Source organism: Hyla sarda, chromosome 4 (genome assembly GCF_029499605.1).
Source record: "Hyla sarda isolate aHylSar1 chromosome 4, aHylSar1.hap1, whole genome shotgun sequence".
NCBI classification, from domain to species: Eukaryota; Metazoa; Chordata; class Amphibia; order Anura; family Hylidae; genus Hyla; species Hyla sarda.
The window spans coordinates 38,228,505-38,251,457 of NC_079192.1; the positions used below are offsets into that span (position 1 = coordinate 38,228,505).

At 44.3% G+C, this 22,953-nt stretch overlaps 1 protein-coding gene across 1 annotated transcript in view; it reads right to left on the bottom strand.

Moving 5' to 3' along the window:
- The window catches only part of PDE4A (phosphodiesterase 4A), a 1,221,221-nt gene that overhangs the window by 1,046,692 nt on the left and 151,576 nt on the right, over positions 1-22,953 (bottom strand). The window contains exon 3 of the mRNA XM_056570564.1: positions 12-90. The gene's annotated coding sequence lies outside the window, so the exon portion shown is untranslated. The remainder of the gene's footprint in view (positions 1-11; positions 91-22,953) is intronic.

The following is a 22,953-nucleotide window of genomic DNA, read 5'->3' on the forward strand; positions in this document are numbered from 1 at the left end:
ATGGTACATACCGCCTGGTCCAGCTAAAACTTCTGTCTGTAGAATGTGACACCCAGACGTCTCCTCACTATGTCAGCGCATTCTCATCCTCTATATGAAAACAAGTATTATTATAAACCTGCCAGACACTGTATCCTCTAAATATAATACTACTATACACTATACTCTTTGATTATAAACCTTCCATACACCATACCCACTGAATATAATACTACCACACACTGTACATTCTGAATATAATACCAACACATACTGTACACTCTGAATATAAATCTGCCACATACTGTACCCCTGAATATAATACTGCCACACACTGTACCCTCTGAATATAATACTACCACACACTGTACATTCTGAATATAATACCATCACATACTGTACCCTCTGAATATAAATCTATCCCATACTGTACCCCTGAATATAATACCGCCACACACTGTACCCTCTGAATATAATACTACCACACACTGTACATTCTGAATATAATACCATCACATACTGTACCCTCTGAATATAAATCTACCACATACTGTACCTCTGAATATAATCCTGCCACACACTGTACCCCTGAATATAATACTACCACCCACTGTACCCTCTTAATATAATACTACCACAAACTGCGCCCTCTGAATTTAACATTGCCATACAGTGCACCCTCTGAATATAATACCACAACCGCAGTAACACCCCTCAACATCCGTTAGCTGATGCTATTACCATGGGAGGGGGGGTTTGGTGGTGTTGCTAGTGGATGATGGGGGTGCTACTACTGGGGGGGTGTTGCTGGAGGATGATGAGGGTGCAACTGGCCATCCCCCCTGGCAGTATCACCCCATCATCCATCCGCAGGATCATCCTCCTGGCAGGAGCACCGCCATCATCCACCATCAGGATCTGCTGATGGAGGTGCTACTGCTGGGGGTGGGGGGTGTTGCTGGTGGATGATGAGGGTGCTACTGCCAGGGGGGGAGCATTAGGTAGGCAGCAGTTCCCCCACATTAGGTAGCATATTTTCCCCACATTGGGCAGCATAGATTCCCCACATTTGGTACGTGTTCCCCCACATTAGGTAGCAATTTCCCCCCATTAGGTGGCACAGATTCCCCACATTAGGTAGCAGTTTCCCCACATTAGGTAGCATAGATTCCCCACATTCGGTAGCACAGATTCCCCACATTAGGTAGCATAGACTCCCCACATTAGGTAGCAGTTTCCCCACATTAGGTAGCATAAACTCCCCACATTAGGTAGCATAGACTCCCCACATTAGGTAGCATAGAATCCCCACATTAGGTAGCATAGACTCCGCACATTTGGTAGTAGTTACCCCACATTAGGCCGCAGGTTCCCCACAATGGGTCAATGTCTCCCCACATTAGATCGCTGTTTAACCCCCCCCCCCCAAAAAAAAAAAAAAAACACATACAACACAGAGAGACACACACACAAACACACACACAGTCAGAGAGACACACACAGAGTCACAGTCACACACACAGAGCCACACAGAGTCACACACACACACACACACACACAGAAAATAAGGCATACTTGGCACACCAGAAGGCCTCCTACATAATTCCAATACAAGAAATGATTGTGGGCAGGGGTGTAGCGCTCCTGGGTCCCCCTGCAACACACACACACATTCACATACACACACACACACACACAGAGTCACACACAGTCACATACATCGCCTGTTCGCCTGTTGGTCGCCTGTTCATAAAAGGGACACTGCGGAGTTGGAAAGGGTGCAGAGACGCGCGACTAAACTAATATGGGGCATGGAACATCTTAGCTATGAGGAGCGATTAAAGGAGTTACAATTGTTTAGTCTTGAGAAGAGACGTTTGAGGGGGGATATGATAAACGTATATAAGTATATAAATGGCCCATACAAAAAATATGGAGAAAAACTGTTCCAGGTTAAACCCCCCCCAAAGGACGAGGGGGCACTCCCTCCGTATGGAGAAGAAAAGGTTTAGTCTAAAGGGGCGGCACGCCTTCTTTACCGTGAGGACTGTGAATTTATGGAACTGTCTACCTCAGGAACTGGTCACAGCAGGAACAATTAACAGCTTTAAAACAGGGTTAGATACATTCCTGGAACAAAATTACATTAATGCTTATGCAGAATTATAAAACTACATCCCTTTCCCTTATCCCCTTACATCCTTCCCTTCAATCCCCTGGTTGGACTTGATGGACGTATGTCTTTTTTCAACCATACTAACTATGTAACTATGTAACATACACACACACACACACACAGTCACAGTCACATACACACACACACACACAGAGTCATACACAGTCACATACATACACACACACACACACACACACACAGAGTCCCACACAGACAGTCACACACAGACAGAGATAGTGACAGACAGAGATAGCGACAGACAGAGATAGAGACAGACAGACACACACACTCACCCATCCAGCGCAGCGCTCCTCCTCTCCTGGCGCCATGCGAGTGACGTCACTGACGTCCCATGCGGTGGTGCTGACGGACGGGCGCACGGCGGCGATGAAGGCCGGGGGGGCAGCTGACGGACAGGCGCACAGCGCGGGTGAATGCGGGGGGGGGGGGGGGGTTGGTGCTGTCGGACGGGCGCACAGCGCAGGTGAAGGCGGGGGGGTGCTGTGGAGCGTCTTGGTGTCACCCCATTAGGTTGGTGTCACCCGGTGCGGCCAGCACCCCCCGCACCCGGGTCGCAACGACACTGGGCCCTGCACCATTTGGGACAGATAATTATCTTTAGCAATAGTCAGAAACCTGTTTCCTTTATGAGATTCACAGGTCTCAGTCTCCCAGTTTATATCAGGATAGTTAAAGTCCCCCATTATTATCACCTCATTATGATTTGCTGCCTTGTTTATTTGCCTCAGTAATTAATCTTCTTCCTCTTCCATTATGTTTGGTGGCTTATAGCAAACCCCTATCAGGATTTTTTTTTTTATCTCCATATATTTCTACCCATAATGACTCCACATTATCGTTTCCCTCCCTGTAGGTGGTGTGCTTCCCCTTTGCTTAATTACTACATAGCTTAAAATGTCTGCTTGGAGTTCTCTGGACATGAACTGGGTTAATTTTACTATCCTAGTGCAAGATGGGAGGACTCCTAACACTAACATTGCTTTTTTTTTAACCTGCATACGCCCTGCATCCCGAGTCCTTAAGGACGTAGGGCGTAAGCATATGCCTGTGGGAATTCCGGTCCCCGCCGCTAGCCGGTTGGGGACCGGACCGGGATGCCTGCTGGAATCATTCAGCAGGAATCCCGGCACATCGCTGAGGGGGGTCTGAAGGAGGAAATCTGTTAGGCTGGATTCACACTACGTTTGTAGTGTACGGGTGCCGGATCCAGTGGGGGCTGAACCCCGTTCATTTCAATGAGCCGACCGGAGTAAATAGCTGACTCCGGCTCATTTTTGCCCCGTATACGGTTTTCTGGCCGGACCTAAAACCGTGGTATACCACGGTTTTAGGTCCGGTTATAGGACCATATACGGGGCAAAAATTAGCCGACCGGAGTCAGCGTTTGACTCCGGTCAGCTCATTGAAAAGCATTACATACAGGCCGGGGCCGGCTGGGATATGGGAGCACCCAGTTTTCGCTCCCCCCACCAGATCCGGCACCCGTATTGCTGATTGGTAGTGAGAACCGGCCCAAAGGAAGAGTTTAGAAGAACTCCCAAAAACAGGGACCTCTTTAAGAATGTTTTTCCAAATAGTAGCAGAAATGATGGGTTCATAAAAATTCTGGACTTTTTTTTAGCACAATACTAGACAATATTCTAATTATAGCTTAACCCCTTAAGGACTCAGCGTTTTTCCGTCTTTGCATTTATATTTTTTCCTCATCACTTTCTAAAAATCATAACGCTTTCAATTTTGCACCTAAAATCCATATGATGGCTTATTTTTTGCGCCACCAATTCTACTTTTCAGTGACATTAGTCATTTTACCAAAAAATCCACAGAAAAACAGAAAAAAAAATCATTGTGCGACAAAATTGAAGAAAAAATGTCATTTTGTAACTTTTGGGGGCTTCCGTTTCTACGCAGTGCATTTTTTGGTCAAAATTACACCTTATCTTTATTCTGTAGGTCCATACGGTTAAAATGATACCCTACTTATATAGGTTGGATATAGTCGTACTTATGAAAAAAATCATAACTACATGCAGAAAAATGTATACATTTAAAATTCTCATCTTCTAACCCCTATAACTTTTTTATTTTTCCGTATACGGGCCGGTATGAGGGCTAATTTTTTGCGCCGTATTCTGAAGTTGATTGGACATTTTGATCACTTTTTATAAATTTTTTTTATTATATAAAAAGTGACCAAAAATACGCTATTTTGGACTTTGGATTTTTTTGCGCGTACGCCATTGACTGTGCGGTTTAATTAATTATATAATTTTATAGTTCGGACATTTACCCACGCGGCGATACCACATATGTTAATTTTTATTTTTATTTAAACAGTTTGTTTTTATGGAAAAAGGGGGGTGATTCAAACTTTTATTAGGGAAGGGGTTAACTGACCTATGTTAAAGGAGTACTCCGGCGCGCACTTTTTTCCTTTTATCCCATCCGGGCTGCAAAATAAAAGAAAACACACTTTCTCTTACCTGCCAACGAGCCCCCGGAGCTCCGGTACACTCCGGTACAGGTGTTCGGTCCCCGGGCTGTATTCTTCTTACTTCCTGTTAGCCCAGCACGTCACACGGAGCTTCAGCCTATCACCGGCCGAGGCGTGACATCGCTGCAGATGACACCAAGCTTTGTAGCACAGTACAGTCTATAGAGGATGTGCATAAGTTACAAGATGACTTGGATAGACTAAGTGTCTGGGCATCCACTTGGCAAATGAGGTTCAATGTGGATAAATGTAAAGTTATGCATCTGGGTACTAATAACCTGCATGCATCGTATGTCTTAGGGGGGATTAAACTGGCAGAGTCACTGGTAGAGAAGGATCTGGGTGTACTTGTAGATCACAGACTACAGAATAACATGCAATGTCAGGCTGCTGCTTCCAAAGCCGGCAGGATATTGTCATGTATCAAAAGAGGCATGGACTCAAGGGACAGGGACATAATACTCCCCCTTTATAAATCATTGGTACGGCCTCACCTGGAATATGCTGTTCAGTTTTGGGCACCTGTCCATAAAAGGGACACTGCGGAGTTGGAAAGGGTGCAGAGACGCGCGACTAAACTAATATGGGGAATGGAACATCTTAGCTATGAGGAGCGATTAAAGGAGTTACAATTGTTTAGTCTTGAGAAGAGACGTTTAAGGGGGGATATGATAAACGTATATAAGTATATTAATGGCCCATACAAAAAATATGGAGAAAAACTGTTCCAGGTTAAACCCCCCCAAAGGACGAGGGGGCACTCCCTCCATCTGGAGAAGAAAAAGTTTAGTCTCAAGGGGCGACACGCCTTCTTTACCATGAGAACTGTGAACTTATGGAACAGTCTACCTCAGGAACTGGTCACAGCAGGAACAATTAACAGCTTTAAAACAGGATTAGATACATTCCTGGAACAAAATAAGATTAATGCTTATGAAGAAATATAAAATCTCATCCCTTCCTCAATATCGCGCCGCACCCCTACCCCTTAATTCCCTGGTTGAACTTGATGGACATATGTCTTTTTTCGACCGTACTAACTATGTAACAGCCCGGGGACCAAACACCTGTACCGGAGCTCCTGGGGCTCGTTGGTAGGTAAGAGAAAGTGTGTTTTCATTTATTTTGCAGCCCGGACGGGATAAAAGGAAAAAAGTGCGCGCCGGAGTACTCCTTTAACTTTTTTCCACTTTTGTTTTTGCAGTGCTATAGCTCACATAGGGACCTATAACACTGCACACACTGATCTCCTATGCTGATCCCTGCAAAGCCATAGCTTTGCAGGGATCAGTCAGATAGGGGCTTGATTGCTCAAGCCTGTAGCTCAGGCTTGGAACAATCAATCGACGATTGGACGCTGCGGAGAGAGGTAAGGAGACCTCCGCCTGCGTCCCAGCTGATCGGAACATCGCGATTTTATCGTGATGTCCCGATCAGCCCGACTGAGCTGCTGGGGAGCGTTTATTTTCGTTTTCAGAAGTGGAGGTCAACTTTGATCGCCGCGTCTGAAAGGTTAACAGCGCACGGCACAACGATTGGTGCCGCGCGCTGTTAGCCCAGGGTCCCGGCTATCGTTAGCAGCCGGGACCGACCCGGTGTGATGCGGGGTCACGGCATGACCCCACTTTTCACACCGGGACCAGGCTCAGGGCGTACAGGTACGCCCTGAGTCCTTAAGAGGTTAAAGGGGTTATTCAGGATAAGAAAAACAGATGTAATTTTTTTCAAAAATAGCTCCACGTTTTTCCATACTGCCAATGTTGCTCCGTAGAACAGCACTGATCAGTTTTATCGGTAAACCATTGCTCCAGCCTGCCATTGCTGGCTGCAGCATTGAAGCACTGATTGGATGGCAATGAAGATGGTAAGAGACCTCCCACTGTCCTCCAGCTGATCGGGATGACGCGATTGTGCTGTTGCAGTCCTGATCAGCCCCTTGAGCTAGCTGGGAACGGGATTTACCGCATTTAGACCCCAAAATCAACTTTGATTGTGATGTCTAAAGAGTTAATGCTAGACATCGGCCTGATTGGCAATGTCCGGCATTAGCTGTGGGTCCCGGTTGCTAATAACAACCAGGACCCACTGGGTATGACGTGCGCTCAGCTGCTGAGCACACGTCATAAACCGGGAGCCCACAGAGGACGCATATGTACGTCCACTTGTGGGAACCTGTTAAAACGTCACCCTCTTCCACCCATTACTTGGGCAGACAGACCTGTGCAGCACCAAGATGTGGTGTAGAGGTTACTGTCAATAAAAATTACTTTTGACATTTCCAGTGTTGTCGAGTGCACTGGGTCTTTGTCATGAGAACAGTTGCGATCATGAGATAAAAAGCATTTTGCTCAACTCCCAGCAGGCTGGCAGATCCGACCTAATGACAGTAACATAATTTCATAGTAAGGTTGAAATAAAAAAAAAAGTCCATCAAGTTTAAAATACAGCTATGTCCTTCTTATATACAGGAGCCCAAAATTACAAAATACTTCATATGTGGTCTGACTTATGATTTTTAGAGAAGCAAAACTATGTTCTTTTCACGAGCCTCTATGCCTCTCTCTGTATATCCAGGGGGAAAGTCTTCTTATTTATAACAAACCCATATCATTAATTTATGTTATAAACCCCCTCCCCTTATTTCCACCCAATAGAGACACCACGTGATTATTTTCCTCACCTAGACAGGATTTTATGTATAAGCAAACCCCCTTTCCCTTTCTTAATTGTACAGTAATTTCTGAACAGAAATACAGCCATTATCCCCACAGTCTTCTTCCAGCATTAATAATTCCAGTTACTCAATCTTATTAGTGAGGTTTTCGGCATTAGCGTACATACACCTGATGTTTTTATTATATACTTCCTTCACCCTTATCAGTTATGTCTGATCTAAACCCCTCCTCCGCTCCACCCCTGGTTTTATTACTTTACCTTAGCTCTCTACATACACTGTCTTCCCCCTCTGTATTGTAGTTTCTTCAACCTTCAACCCCCCCCCCCCCCTAGTCTCTAGATTAAACACGTCTCCAACTTCTGGCCATCTTCTCTCCAAGCACAGCTGCACCCTCTCCATTGTGGTGCAGTCCATCCCTACTGTAGAGCCTGTATCCGACAGAGAACCTCCATGAACCCAAACCCCTGCTTCATATACCAGTTTCTATGCCACTTGTTTAACTTCCTTATCTCCTGCTGCCTCTCTGGTGTAGCACGTGGTACAGGTAATATTTCAGAAAATATTACCTTTGAGCCCCTTGCCTTAGACTTACTGCCTAAGTCCCTGAAATCATTTCTAAGGACCCTTTACCTGTCTCTTACTTTGTCATTGGTGCCAATGTGCACCATGACTGCCCGGTCTACTCCAACCCCTCCCAGTAATCTGTCAACCCGATCTTCCATGTGCCAAACATGTGTGCCAGGAAGACAACATACTGTTTGACAATCCTGGTCTTTGTGAGAGGTTGACCTACCCCCTAATAATTAAGTATGCCCACTACCAGCGCCTGCTTGGCATGCCCTGTACTTCTCTTTACTGGAGCAGACACCTCTCTGGCTCTCAGAGGCAGTCCTCCCCTCATCTGCCAACCGGGCATACAAATTAAAGTTTGCCATGTCAGTACTAGCCTCCCTGACCCTTATCCCTCGATCCCACTTTCTGTCACAAATCTACCTGCCTCTTTCTCCTGCACCTCCATACCGCTATTCCCCCTCCCTTTGCCCTAAAGATTGTTTGCTTAGTGAGCAGCAGACTCCTCTACATGTTATTCCTGCCTCTTAAAGGGGTACTCCGTAGCTAGACATCTTATCCCCTATACTGGGACCCCGCAATCTCCATGCAGACACCCGGCATTCTAAACATAATGTTCAGAACGCTGGGTTTGGGAGGCTGTGCACAGGTGTAAATAATTATAAGTGACTGTTTTAAACTTCCAAAATCGAAAGTCACTGAATCTAAAACCACACACTTTTAATGGCACACTTTAACCCCTTAAGAACTTAGCCCTTTTTCACCTTAAGGACTCGGACGTTTTTTGCAATTCTGACCACTGTCACTTTAAACATTAATAACTCTGGAATGCTTTTACTTATCATTCTGATTCCGAGATCATATGACATATTCTACTTTATCATAGTGGTATAATTTTATAGTAACTTGCATCCTTTCTTGGTGAAAAATCCCCAAATTTGATGAAAAAAATGAAAATTTAGCATTTTCTAACTTTGAAGCTCTCTGCTTGTAAGGAAAATGGATATTCAAAAAAATTTTTCTTTTGGTTCACATATACAATATGTCTACTTTATGTTTGCATCATAAAATTTATGAGTTTTTACTTTTGGAAGACACCAGAGGGCTTCAAAGTTCAGCGGCAATTTTCCAATTTTTCACAAAATTTTCAAACTCGATATTTTTCAGGGACCAGTTCAGTTTTGAAATGGATTTGAAGGGTCTTCATATTAGAAATACCCCATAAATTACTCCATTATAAAAACTACACCCCCAAAGTATTCAAAATGACATTCAGTCAGTGTTTTAACCCTTCAGGTGTTTCACAGGAATAGCAGCAAAGTGAAGGAGAAAATTCAAAATCTTCATTTTTTACACTCGCATGTTCTTGTAGACCCAATTTTTGAATTTTTGCAAGTGGTAAAAGGACAAAAAATTTTACTTGTATTTGTAGCCTAATTTCTCTTGAGGATCTGCGGCCATCATCAACATGGGGGGACATCATGACCCCCCTGGGCGATATGCCGCGATGCCTGCGGAACGATTTCAGCAGGCATCCGGCTCCGGTCCCCAACCGGCTAGCGGTGGGGACCTGAATTCCCACAGGCATATGGATACGCCCTGCGTCCTTAAGGACTCGGAATGCTGGGCGTATCCATACGCCCTGCGTCCTTAAGGACTCGGAATGCTGGGCGTATCCATACGCCCTGCGTCCTGAAGAGGTTAAAACTGCACGCCAAATGCTTTCACACCTCGTTATCTAAGTTACTTTTAAAGTCAACAAAATGAAGTAGCCGCTGTACACTGTCTGTCCTTGCAAAGGGCATTAAAACTTTAATCCCTAATTCCTTAACCCCTTAAGGCCCATTCAGGCTTAAACCTCTTCAGGACACATGTCGTACCGATACGTCATGGGACCCTGGTACTTAAGGACCCATGACGTACATGTACGGGCGTGGGAATTTCGGTCCCTGTGGTGCAGTAGGCAAGGATCTGACCGGGTGACTGCTGATATCGGTCAGCAGGCACCCCACGCAAATGCCCAGGGGGGTCATCAGGCCCCCCCATGTCGGCGATCGGCGCAAATCGCAAGTGAATTCACACTTCCCATTTGCGCGATTCCGGGTCATTACAGGTCAATGGTGACACGGAATATAAGGGGGATCGCGGTTGTCCAAGACACCCACGATCCCCCTGAAGGGATAGGAGTGTGGTGGCACCCCTCCTATCCCTGCTATTGGTCGTATAGACGTGACGACCAATAGCAGATCGGGGGGGTTACTTTCGGTTTCCCCTTTCTGCCCACCCACAATAGGCAGGGCAGGATGGGGAAACCGACAGGGACCGGCTACACCAGCCTGTTAGTGTAAAAATGATTACATTTTTTACACTAACATGCTGGTGTTGCCCCATACTTTTTGTTTTCACAGGCGGTAAAATCAAAAAAAGACCCCCAAAATTTGTAACACAATTTCTCCTGAATACAGAAATACCCCAAATGTGGACGTAAAATGCTCTGCGGGCACACAACAAGGCTCAGGAGTGAGAGTGCACTATGTACATTTGAGGCCTAAATTGGTGATTTGCACAGGGGTAGCTGATTTTACAGCGGTTCTGACATAAATGCAAAAAAATAAATACACACATGTGACCCCATTTTGGAAACTACACCCCTCACGGAACGTAACAAGGGGTATAGTGGGCCTTAACACCCCACAAGTGTTTGACGATTTTTCATTAACCCCTTAAGGACCGGAGGTTTTTCCGTTTTTGCATTTTCGTTTTTTGCTCCTTGCCTTTAAAAAATCATAACTCTTTCAAATTTACACCTAAAAATCCATATGATGGCTTATTTTTTGCGCCACCAATTCTACTTTGTAATGACGTCAGTCATTTTGCCCAAAAATCTATGGTGAAGCGGGAAAAAAAATCATTGTGCGACAAAATTGAAAAAAAAACGCTGTTTTGTAACTTTTGAGGGCTTCCGTTTCTACGTAGTACATTTTTCGGTAAAAATGACACCTGATCATTATTCTGTAGGTCCATACGATTAAAATGATACCCTACTTATATAGGTTTGATTTTGTCGGACTTCTGGAAAAAATCATAACTACATGCAGGAAAATTAATACGTTTAAAATTGTCATCTTCTGACCCCTATAACTTTTTTATTTTTCCGTGTATGGGGCGGTATGAGCACTCATTTTTTGCGCCGTGATCTGAAGTTTTTAACGGTACCATTTTTGCATTGATAGGACTTATTGATCATTTTTAAATGATATAAAAAGTGACCAAAAATGCACTATTTTGGATTTTTTTGCGCGCACGCCATTGACCGAGCGGTTTAATTAATGATATATTTTTATAATTCGGACATTTCCGCACGCGGTGATACCACATATGTTTATTTTTATTTTTATTTACACTGTGTTTTTTTTTTTATTGGAAAAGGGGGGTGATTCAAACTTTTAATAGGGGAGGAGTTACATAGTTAGTACGGTCGAAAAAAGACATATGTCCATCAAGTTCAACCAGGGAATTAAGGGGTAGGGGTGTGGCGCGATATTGGGGAAGGGATTTTAAATGATCTTTATTCACTTTTTTTTTTCCACTTTTTTTTTTGCAGTGTTATAGGTCCCATAGGGACCTATAACACTGCACACACTGATCTTCTATGTTGATCACTGGTTTCTCATAAGAAATCAGTGATCAACAATTCTGCCGGATGACTGCTCATGCCTGGATCTCAGGCACTGAGCAGTCATTCGGCGATCGGACAGCGAGGAGGCAGGAAGGGACCCTCCCGCTGTCCTGTCAGCTGTTCGGGATGACGCGATTAGCCGCGGCTATCCCGAACAGCCCGACTGAGCTAGCCGGGAACTTTCACTTTTAGCCGCGCGGCTCAGCTTTGAGCGTGCGGCTAAAGGGTTAAAAGCGCGCGGCGCCGCGATCGGCGCTGCGCGCTATTAGAGGCGGGTCCCGGCTTCACTATGACGCCGGGCCCGCCATGATATGACGCGGGGTTACTGTGTAACCCCGCGTTATATCAGAAGAGCAGGACCAAGGACGTACCGGTACGTCCTTGGTCCTTAAGGGGTTAAAGTTGGATGGGAAAATGGAAAAAAAAAATGTTTCACTAAAATGCTGGTGTTACCCTAAATTTTTCATTTTCACAAGGGAAAATAGGAAAAAAGTCCCCCAAAATTTGTAACCCCATTTCTTCTGAGTAAGAACATACCCCATATGTGGATGTGAAGTGCACTGCGGGCGATCTGTGATAGATTTATATGTGTGTATATATAAATCTTATGTACTGTATATGTAAAATGCCCATTTAGGGTGAAGACTCCACATTCCTGTTATTTGTCCACTCCTCCCCTATCTGCTCTCTCTCATATCACCCCTCCCATCGTCTGAAGATTTTGAACAAAGAGAGCCTGGGAAAGACTGAGGAGTGGCATGCCTTTCCCCCTAGCAGGGGGTGGGAACTCATGTTAATGACAAAGGTGATATAAGCTTGAACAATTTGAAATAAAGCCGTGTGGACAGCACACAGGGAACGCCAAAGCACAATGGCTCTGCCTGATTTATTTCTCTATGCTTCGGTATATACATTCTGTACAAGAACAATGAGTTAATCTACAACAGATGGCACCCAACGTGGGGCCTGGATTATAGGCCTCATGTGCAGGTCGCAGTCAGACCAGACGATGGAACAAAGACGGACACAGATGGGATTTGATCAACTCCAGGCGTACGGTAGGACCTACTTGTACCTAGCCAAAAGTACCCATGTCTCCCCTTTGTTTTGTCATGCTGATCTAGATGACTTGCATGTGACATAACAGAGAAAGACAGATAAGACAGATAGGAGTAACGAGAGAAGTTTGGCCAAGGAGAATAAAATAAAACATCAAATAAATGAAAAAGTGATCACTGTTTAATGAATATTACTTTAAGCATTTAAAATCAGCTAATGGTTTATTGATTATAAATAATGCGCATTGAAGATGATTTTTTCCCAATTTTTTGAAAGAGCTCTGTATATGTTTTTATTCTTTTACATTTTATTTTTGGTGAGAATGTGGGCCCTGTCTGTGTGTGTTGTATGTTGAGTATTTGTAAATGTTGGTATTGTTACATGTTACATGTGTATGGTATGTCTCCATGTAGGCACTGATTGCTCAAGAATTTTTGAGGAATGAACAAACTAAAGAAAGACAAAAAGCCAGACTCAAAGGGGTGGTGACCAGTGACATAGAGGAGTGGGAGGAGAAAGGCGGGGCTTATAGGAAGATTGACAGAACAGCCTTGGTCTAAGGAAACACAGTCAAATAAAATTGAGGGAACTACAAATCTACTGTTTAAATTTGAATGTGTTCTAGTACCTACATACACAACGTGATATACCTATACATTTTACATGTATTTATTCAAATAACATCAATTTTAAGTGGATAACTTTATAATGATATTTAATGTAATACGAAGATGCTGATTGTCTTAAACATATATATATATATATATATATATATATATATATATATAAATAAAAAACATTTCAAGAGCCATGATAGGATATCGGAGAATCCATGGTTAATGCTGAGTCATAAATGTAAGTTTGTTCTAAGTAATGTAAAGATGTAATACATAAGACAGGATATATGGTGACCACACGCAGAATGAAGTTCTACTGCAATAAACCACTCGATCTGAGCTGGTGGTTCAGAGAAGTAGAGTTGAAGGTATTCACTGAGATGTGTAAGATATCTGAAGGTATGACACAATGAGTACGGGTACACTTTAATTACCGCCCACAAGTATGGGCCTATTGACGTAAGAGTGCTGTTGAATCCTTGAGCGAACCAATCTGTAGTTTGTAATTCAAGTGTTCAAAGTCCGAGAGCTGCCAGAGAAAGTGGCCATCGTAAAGATCAGAGACACATGAAGGAAACAGCCCCAGAAGCCAAGGGGATTGAATGGTGAAGGAGGCTGCCAAGGCTGCAGCGCTCCTGTTCCCCCACAATGATGGTACAAAGTGTACAGGTGGATGGGCAATGTGGAATTTTCTGGTTAGGTCTCTTGCAGGAACCAGCTATGCATGCTGAGAGAGACCAATGGAAGAAGAAAGAGGTGGTACAGGGCAAAGACGGCATCCGGAAAGAGTTGGTAAGAAAATGTATGTGCCAGCAGTCTTGTACCCCATGGTAACATATATGACCCCTTACACTAAGCAGAGGGGAGCTATGTGCATAGTAATGTCAGTACATTGGGTCTCCTCAGGATTCAACAATGCAGAAAGAAGGTTTGTACAGACGTCATCATTTACATCTGACATATGACCTAGGTAAAAATAATAAAGGTACCTGACCAATACGCTCCATAAACATCTTACCTGTTTCAGAGAATATGAGTAGACTTCATCTAATTGCCTGGGGTAGGTCAATATCAGTATCTCCTTGTCTAATTGTACTGATCCCTAACCATAGATACAGTAAAGTATACAATTAAGAACTTTTTGTGAAACTGTACCTAGTTCAGATTCTGTAATTGTCACCCATTTCTTCAAAACCTATGCAGGAAATAAGTGAGGAAAGAGAAGATTGCATATGATGATCCCGTATAGATGTATCTCTAATAACTGTTAAATCTATGTATGTGCATAACCATGGTTGTTCCAAAGGGAAATATAATCCCAACGGATTGTTAGGATGTAACGTTGTATGAGGAGAAACAGTAGGTGAACATGTACAAATAGCGGGGTGCAACAAGTATTTCAGTGAGTAATAATGTTATAAAGGAAAGGAATACTTGGTGTAAGATTATAGAAAGGATAGACCTAGCTAGCCGGATGAGTAAATGGTAACTATCGTAAAGTATGGGATACTTGGGGATATGAAGTTTAGAGTTAAATTAGAAAGGAATTAAACTGGGGAGTACACATTAGTCAAGACAGGTCTGCCTATACACACTTCCATTAACGAACCTACAAAGAAATCCTTTAGAGGAAAACGTACAGCCCCTGCTGGGAGTTTTGATCCCTTTGTGTATATTAAAGGAGTCCCAAGGGGGGCCCCAGATGAGTTTTATAGCTAGAGGTCAAATAAAAAGACGGAGTTGAGTCAATAATATCCCAGATTGCCATGAGTAAAATTAATTATATCTATTATAACCAACTAAGATTAATACATTTCTTTGTAAATGTTCTTCAAGGTTAGACCGAACAACTAAGAGTCACATCCGCTATAATATTCCAAAATGGTAAGGCATTAGATATGATGTATGGTGTAAAAGGATAAAGGGGGGTATACAAGATGTTTGGGAGACTTGTTGCACGTATATCTCAGCCAGTATAGGATCGGTAAAATAATCATACTCATAATTCTAATAATCTTGCTTTGTTGTGTGTTGTGTTTTGCCTTGCATAAAGAAGAAGTAGTGTGAGACGACCATCGAGAATGCCACGCCAGTGATGACAAATGAGGACTTTGAGATTACAGATGAAGCCTATACCCCATTACAGAGCTTCAATGCCATCTATAACACCAGTCACCAATAGGGACAGCATCTGACTCCATAAGTGTAAAGTCTGAGGCTAAGGGGGTCCATGGATAAGCCATGGGTCATCTAAAGTACAGTGAAACGTTCGAGAAAACACATTGGGGCAGATGAGTTAGGATGATGGAAATTAGGGAAAGGGAAAATTGGTCATTTTAGGGGGGACTGTGATACATTTATATAGATTTATATGTGTGTATATATAAATCTTATATACTGTATATGTAAAATGCCCATTTAGGGTGAAGACTCCACATTCCTGTTATTTGTCCACTCCTCCCCTATCTGCTCTCTCTCATATCACCCCTCCCATCGTCTGAAGATTTTGAACAAAGAGAGCACGGGAAAGACTGAGGAGTGGCATGCCTTTCCCCCTAGCAGGGGGTGGGAACTTATGTTAATGACAATGGTGATATAAGCTTGAACGATTTGAAATAAAGCCCAGTGGACAGCACACAGGGAACGCTAAAGCACAATGGCTCTGTCTGATTTATTTCTCTATGCTTGGGTATATACATTCTGTACAAGAACGAGTGAAGGAGCGCCATTGGGATTTTGAAGAGAAAATTTGTCCGGAATTGAAGGCCACGTGTGTTTACAAAACCCCCATAGTGCCAGAACAATGGACCCCCCCACATGTGACCCCATTTTGGAAACTACACCCCTCACGTAATGTAATAAGGGGTGCAGTGAGAATTTACCCCCCACAGGTGTCTGACAGATTTTTGGAACAGTGATCCGTGAAAATGAAAAATTTAATCAAATTTTTCATTTGCACAGCCCACTGTTCCAAAGATCTGTGAAACGCCAGTGGGGTGTAAATACTCACTGCACCCCTTATTAAATTCTGTGAGGGGTGTAGTATGTGGGGGGGGTCCACTGTTCTGGCACCACGGGGGGCTTTGTAAACACACATGGCCCCCGATTTCCATTCCAAACAAATTCTCTTTTGAGCATTGTAGTTCATCAGCAGAGCACTTGACGTCCACACATGGGGTATTTCTATACTCAGAAAAAAATGGGGTTACAAATTTTGGGGGGCATTTTGTCCTATTATGCCTTGTAAAATTTTAAATTTGAGGGAAAACTAGCATTTTAGTGAAACTAGCATTTTAGTGAAAAAAAAATCATTTACACATCCAACTTTAACGAAAAGTCGTCAAACACCTGTGGGGTGCTAATGCTCACTGGACCCCTTGTTACGTGCCTTGAGGGGTGTAGTTTCCAAAATAGTATGCCATGTGGTTTTTTTTTTCTTTGCTGTCCTGGCCCCATAGGGGCTTCCAAAATGGGACATTCCCCCCAAAAACCATTTCAGCAAAATCTGCTTTTCAAAAGCCAAATGTGACTCCTCTTCTGAGCATTGTAGTTTGCCCGCAGAGCATTTTACGTCCTAACATGGGGTATTTCCATACTCGGAAGAGATGGGGTTACAAATTTGGGGGGGCATTTTGTCCTATTTTCCCTTGCCCCCCAAAAACCATTTCAGAAAAACTCACTCTCCAAAATCCCACTGTCGCTCCTTCCCTTCTGAGCCCTCTACTGCGCCCGCCGAACACTTAACATACACATATGAGGTATTTTCTTACTCGAGAGAAATTGGGTTGCACATTTTAGGAAGATTTCTCTCCTTTTACCCCTTGCAAAATTTCAATAACTGGGTCTACAAGAACATGCCAGTGTAAAAAAATGCAGATTTTGAATTTTCTCCTTCAGTTTGCTGCTATTCCTGTGAAACACCTAAAGGGTTAACAAACCTTTTGAATGTCATTTTGAATACGTTGAGGGGTGCAGTATTTATAATGGGGTCATTTATGGGGTATTTCTAATATGAAAGCCCTTCAAATACACTTTAAAACTGTACTGGTCCCTGAAAAATTTCGATTTTGAAAATGTTGTGAAAAATTGGAAAATTGCTGCTATACTTTGAAGCCCTCTGATGTCTTCCTAAAGTAAAAACATGTCAACTTTATGATGCAAACATAAAGTAGACATATTGTATATGTGAATCAATATATAATTTATTTGGAATATTCATTTTCTTTATTAGCAGAGAGCTTCAAAAAAATAAAAAATGCAAAATTAATTTTAAATTTTTTTCATCAAATTTTGGAATTTTTCATCAAGAAATGATGCAAGTATCGACAAAATTTTACCACTAACATAAAGTAGAATATGTCACGAAAAAACTGTCTCGGAATCAGAATGAAAGGTAAAAGCATCCCAGAGTTATTAATGCCTAAAGTGAAAGTGGTCAGATGTGTAAAAAATGGCCGGGTCCTACAGTGAAAATTGGCTGGGTCCTTAACCCCTTAAGGACCGGGGCTTTTTCCATTTTTTCATATTCAATTTTTCCTCCTTAACTTTAAAAAATCATAACTCTTTAAAATTTTCACCTAAAATTCTATATGATTACTTATTTTTTGCATCACTAATTCTACTTTGTAATGAGATTAGTCATTTTACCCAAAAATCTACGGTGAAATGGGAAAAAAAATCAATGTGCGACAAAATTGATGAAAAAAACACTATTTTGTAAGTTTTGGGGGCTTCTGTTTTTACGCAGTACATTTTTCGGCAAAAATGACACCTTATCTTTATTCTGTAGGTCCATACGGTTAAAATGATACCCTACTTATATAGGTTTGATTTTGTGTCACTTCAGAAAAAAATCATGAATACATGCAGGAAAATGTATACCTTTAAAATTGTCATCTTCTGACCCCTATAACTTTTTTATGTTTCTGTGTTCAGGGCGCTATGAGGGCTATTTTTTTGCGCTGTGATCTGACGTTTTTAGCTGTACCATTGTTGTTCTGATCAGACTTTTTGATCACTTTATACTCACTTTTTTGTGGTATAAAAAGTGATCAAAAATGCAATATTTTGGACTTTTCGCGCGCTGATAGGTGCCATAGAGACCTATCAGCTTGCAATGGCTGATTTAATTCACAGACTGCTGCCTTGCCGTTGCATGGCAACAATCTGGGAAATCAGTGATTGATTGCTAAAGCCTGGATCTCAGGCTTGAAGCATTCAATCAGCTATCGGACTGCAGGAAGGAAGGTAAGAGACCTTCCTCCTGTAGTACAGCTGTTCGGGATGCCGCGATTATACGATCCCGAACAGCTTCCTGAGGTAGCCGGGCACTTTCACTTTCGTTTTTAGCCACGCGGCTCAGCTTTGAGCGTGCGGCTAAAGTGTTAATAGCGCGCGGCACCGCGATCAGTGCCGCCCGCTATTAGCGGCGGGTCCCAGATTCACTATGAAGCCGGGCCCGTCGCGATTGGATGCGGGGTTACATGATGCGTTATATCGCAGGACTGGGACACATGACGTAGCGATACGTCATGTGTCCTTAAGGAGTTAAGGGGTTAAAGGGGTAGTCTGCCCCTAGACATCTTATCCTTTGGATATGGGATAAGATATCTGATCGTGGGAGTCTAGCCGCTGGGAACCCCCGCAATCTCTCCTTCAGCACCCTGTGTCATCTGCAGCACAGCGCAAACTATGCTCCGTACCTGATGACGGGCGATAGAGGGGCCGGAGTATTGTGACGTCACGGCCCTGCCCTCTCAGTGCAAGCCTATGGGAAGGGACGTGGCTGCCGTCATGCCCACTTCCATAGACTTGTAATAAGGGGGCAGGATGTGACATCACAAGGGGGCGGAGCCAGGACATCACGATACTCCGGCCCCTGTATCGCTCGTCATTAGGCACGGAGCAAAGTTCGCTCCGTGCAGCAGATGACACAGGGTGCTGCAGGAGAGATCATGGAGGTTCCCCGTGGCGGGACCCCCGCAATCAGACATCTTTTAAGATGTCTAGGGGGGGAGTACCCCTTTAAGGACAGTCAATTTTCATTTTTTTTTTTTTCTTTCTTTCCTCCTCCCCTTTTAAAAGTCAAAACTTTTATTTTTTTACCTACTGACCCATGTGAGGGCTTGTTTTTTACGCGACTAATTGTACTTTGTAATAAGATCTTTAATCTTACCATAAAATTTACTGCGAAACCAAAACATTTTTATGTATGAGCGGAAATTTATAAGAAAACTGCAATCATGCATCTTTATGGTAAAAAATTATACATTATCTTTATTCTGTAGGTCAATTTGATTAAAATGATACCAAATTTATATAGCTTTTTTTATATTGTACTTCTTAGAAAATTGGTATGCATAAACTTTTGGTGTTTCGTATTTTTTAACGTTTACACCATTTACCGTTAAGGATCATAAACATTATATTTTATTATTTTGGACAATTCCACACAGCAATACCAAATACTGTATGTTAATTTAAATTTTAAAAAAATTGTAAAATGGTAAAATAAGGGTGATTAGATTTATTTATTTTTTAACTAGGGGAGGGGTTTTACATAATTTTAGAAACATTTATTTTATATTTGTAAAAAGGAGATTTTTTAACACTTACCGTAAAATCTCTTTCTCAAAGGATCCATTGGGGGACACAGACAGTGGGTGTATTTTGCTGTCTCTAGGAGGTGTGACACTATGGTGATAAAAAAAAGTAAGCTCCTCCCAGCAGGATACACCCGCCCTCAGGCTCTGAGCTAGTCAGTTTAAGTTCCAGAGCAATAGGAGGAGACCAATAGGTCAAGGAAAAACCCAAAACTGTCCGAGAACCAGAAGAAAGAACATAACTGAACACACCCTCGGACAGAGAACCAAGGAAAAAATCCCAAAAAGAGCGGGAGCTGTGTCCCCCAATGGAACCTTCGAGAAAGAGATTTTACAGTAATTGTTAAGAAATCTCCTTTTCTCTATCGGCTCCATTGAGGGACACAGACAGTGGGACGTACCAAAGCCGTGCCTTGGGTGGGCAGATAAGTAATCAGGCAGACGGCTGATGCACTGCCGCCTGCAACATCTTACGCCCCAGGGTAGCATCAGCCGATGCGAAAGTATGAACCCGGTAAAACCTCGAGAAAGTGTTCCAAAATGACCAGGTAGCCGCCTTGCAAATCTGCGAGGCCGAGGCTCTATTCTGGAGAGCCCAGGATGCCCCAACAGAACACGTGGAATGAGCCACAACCCTGAAAGGAGGAATCTTCCCCTTACAGCGATAGGCTTCCGAAATGGCAGACCGAAACCACCTAGAAATGGTGGCGTTGGAAGCAGGTTGTCCCTTGCGACGACCTTCCATAAGGATGAAAAAGGAATCACACTGACGAAACAAAGAAGTGATGGAGAGATAAGACCGAACAGCCCGAACCATGTTCAGCTTGTGCAGTGAGCGCTCCCTAGGATGAGAAGGAGGCGGGCAAAATGACGGGAGGACAATATCCTCATTGAGATGAAAGGCCGAGACCACCTTAGGTAAAAAGGAAGGGTCTGGCCGGAAAACAACCTTGTCCTGGTGGATCACCAGAAACGGAGAACGGCAGGAGGTGATAGCCACCAGAAACGCCACTTTCCAAGAAAGGAGGCGGAGAGACACCTCTCTAAGGGGCTCAAAGGGTGCACCCTGGAGGGCACTCAGAACTAAATTCAAGTCCCAAGGAGGAGAGGGAGACCGATAAGGAGGATCAGCGTGTGCCACTCCTTGCAGGAAGGTCCGGACATGAGAATTAGAAGCCAGGGGCCGTTGGAAAAGAACAGTAAGGGCCGAAACCTGACCCTTAAGGGAACTGAGAGACGACCCTAGTTCCAACCCCGACTGCAAAAAGGAGAGAAGACGGGGAACAGAGAAGGTCACTGGGGAGAAGTCCTGTGCTTCACACCAACGAAAATAAGACCTCCAAGTACGGTGGTAAATTCTTGCAGAGGAGGGCTTACGAGCCTTGAGCATGGTGCGAATGACTTGGGAAGAGAACCCGCGGGCCCTAAAAACCGCGGTCTCAACCGCCACGCCGTCAAATACAGCGACTGTAAATTGGGGTGGCAAAGAGGACCCTGAGAGAGCAGGTCCGGACGGAGCGGAAGGCGCAGTGGAACGTCGTCCAGGAGCCAGACTACGTCGGCGTACCACGACCTTCGGGGCCAATCTGGGCTACCAAAATGGCGGGGACGCCCTCTGCCTTGAGCTTCCTCAGTACCCTGGGAAGAAGCGGAAGAGGAGGGAACAGATAGGGTAGGGCAAACCCTGCCCAAGGAATCACTAGGGCGCCCACGGCCAGAGAGTGAGAGTCCTGGGACTTGGACACAAAAGGAAGGACCTTCCGATTGTGCCGGGACGCGAAGAGGTCCACGTCCAGGATGCCCCAGAGGTCACAGAGTTGGGCAAAGACCTCTGGATGTAGAGACCACTCGCCGGGGTCGGGTGAGGACCGACTGAGGAAGTCCCCTTCCCAGTTGAGCACCCCCGGGATGTGAATCGCCGAAATGGCCGGAACCTTGCTCTTCGCCCAGGAGAGAATCTTGGTCACCTCGGCCATGGCTGCCGAGCTGCGAGTGCCACCCTGATTATTTATGTACGCCACGGCCGTGGCATTGTCCGACTGAATGCGGACAGGACTGAAGAAGGGACTCCCAAAGAAGAAGACAAAGAAGAATCGCCCGTAATTCCAATATGTTTATCGGAAGAAGGGTCTCCTGGGGAGACCAGAGTCCCTGAACCGTCCAATCCCTGAACACGCCGCCCCAGCCCGACAGGCTGGCATCCGTTGTAACAACCTGCCAGTGATGAGGAAGAAACGACCGCCCATGGAGAAGAAGGGGGGAGCGGAGCCACCAGAGCAGAGACTGACGGACCATGAGAGGGAGAACAATCTGACGATCGAAGGACAGAGGAGACCTGTTCCACCGAGAGAGAATCGCCAGTTGAAGGGGGCGGTAATGAAACTGGGCAAAAGGTACGGCCTCCATAGTTGCCACCATCCGACCCAGGACTTCCATACAATTGCGGATGGAGACTGATACTTGGGTCCAAAGGGAGCGGACCCCCGACCGGAGTGCCAGACGTTTGTCCGGCAGAAGATGAATTCGGGCAGAGGCCATGTCGAAGTGAAGTCCCAGAAAGGTTAGAGACTGGGTAGGACGAAGGACAGACTTATCCTGGTTGACCATACACCCGAAGCGAGTCAAAGTGTGGAGAGTGACGTCCAGATTCTCCAGAGTCTGGGCCCTGGTTGGAGCCTTGATGAGATGGTCGTCCAAATAGGGTATCACCGAGATTCTCCTCGACCGTAAAAGGCCCATCACCGGCGCAAGGACCTTTGTAAAGACCCTAGGAGCCGTGGCTAGACCGAAGGGGAGGGCTACAAATTGAAAGTGCCCCTCCGGGACCGCAAAGCGGAGGAACCGATGATGGCCTGGAAATATTGGCACATGGAGGTAGGCATCCTTGATGTCCACCGATGAAAGGAACTCCCCTTGTTCCAGGGACGCCACTACCGAACGGAGAGATTTCATTCGGAAGTGGCGGATGAGAAGATGATGGTTGAGACGCTTGAGGTCCAGAATTGGACACACAGAACCGTCCTTCTTGGGAACCACAAAAAGATTTGAATAGAAACCCCGAAACCGTTCCCCTGGAGGA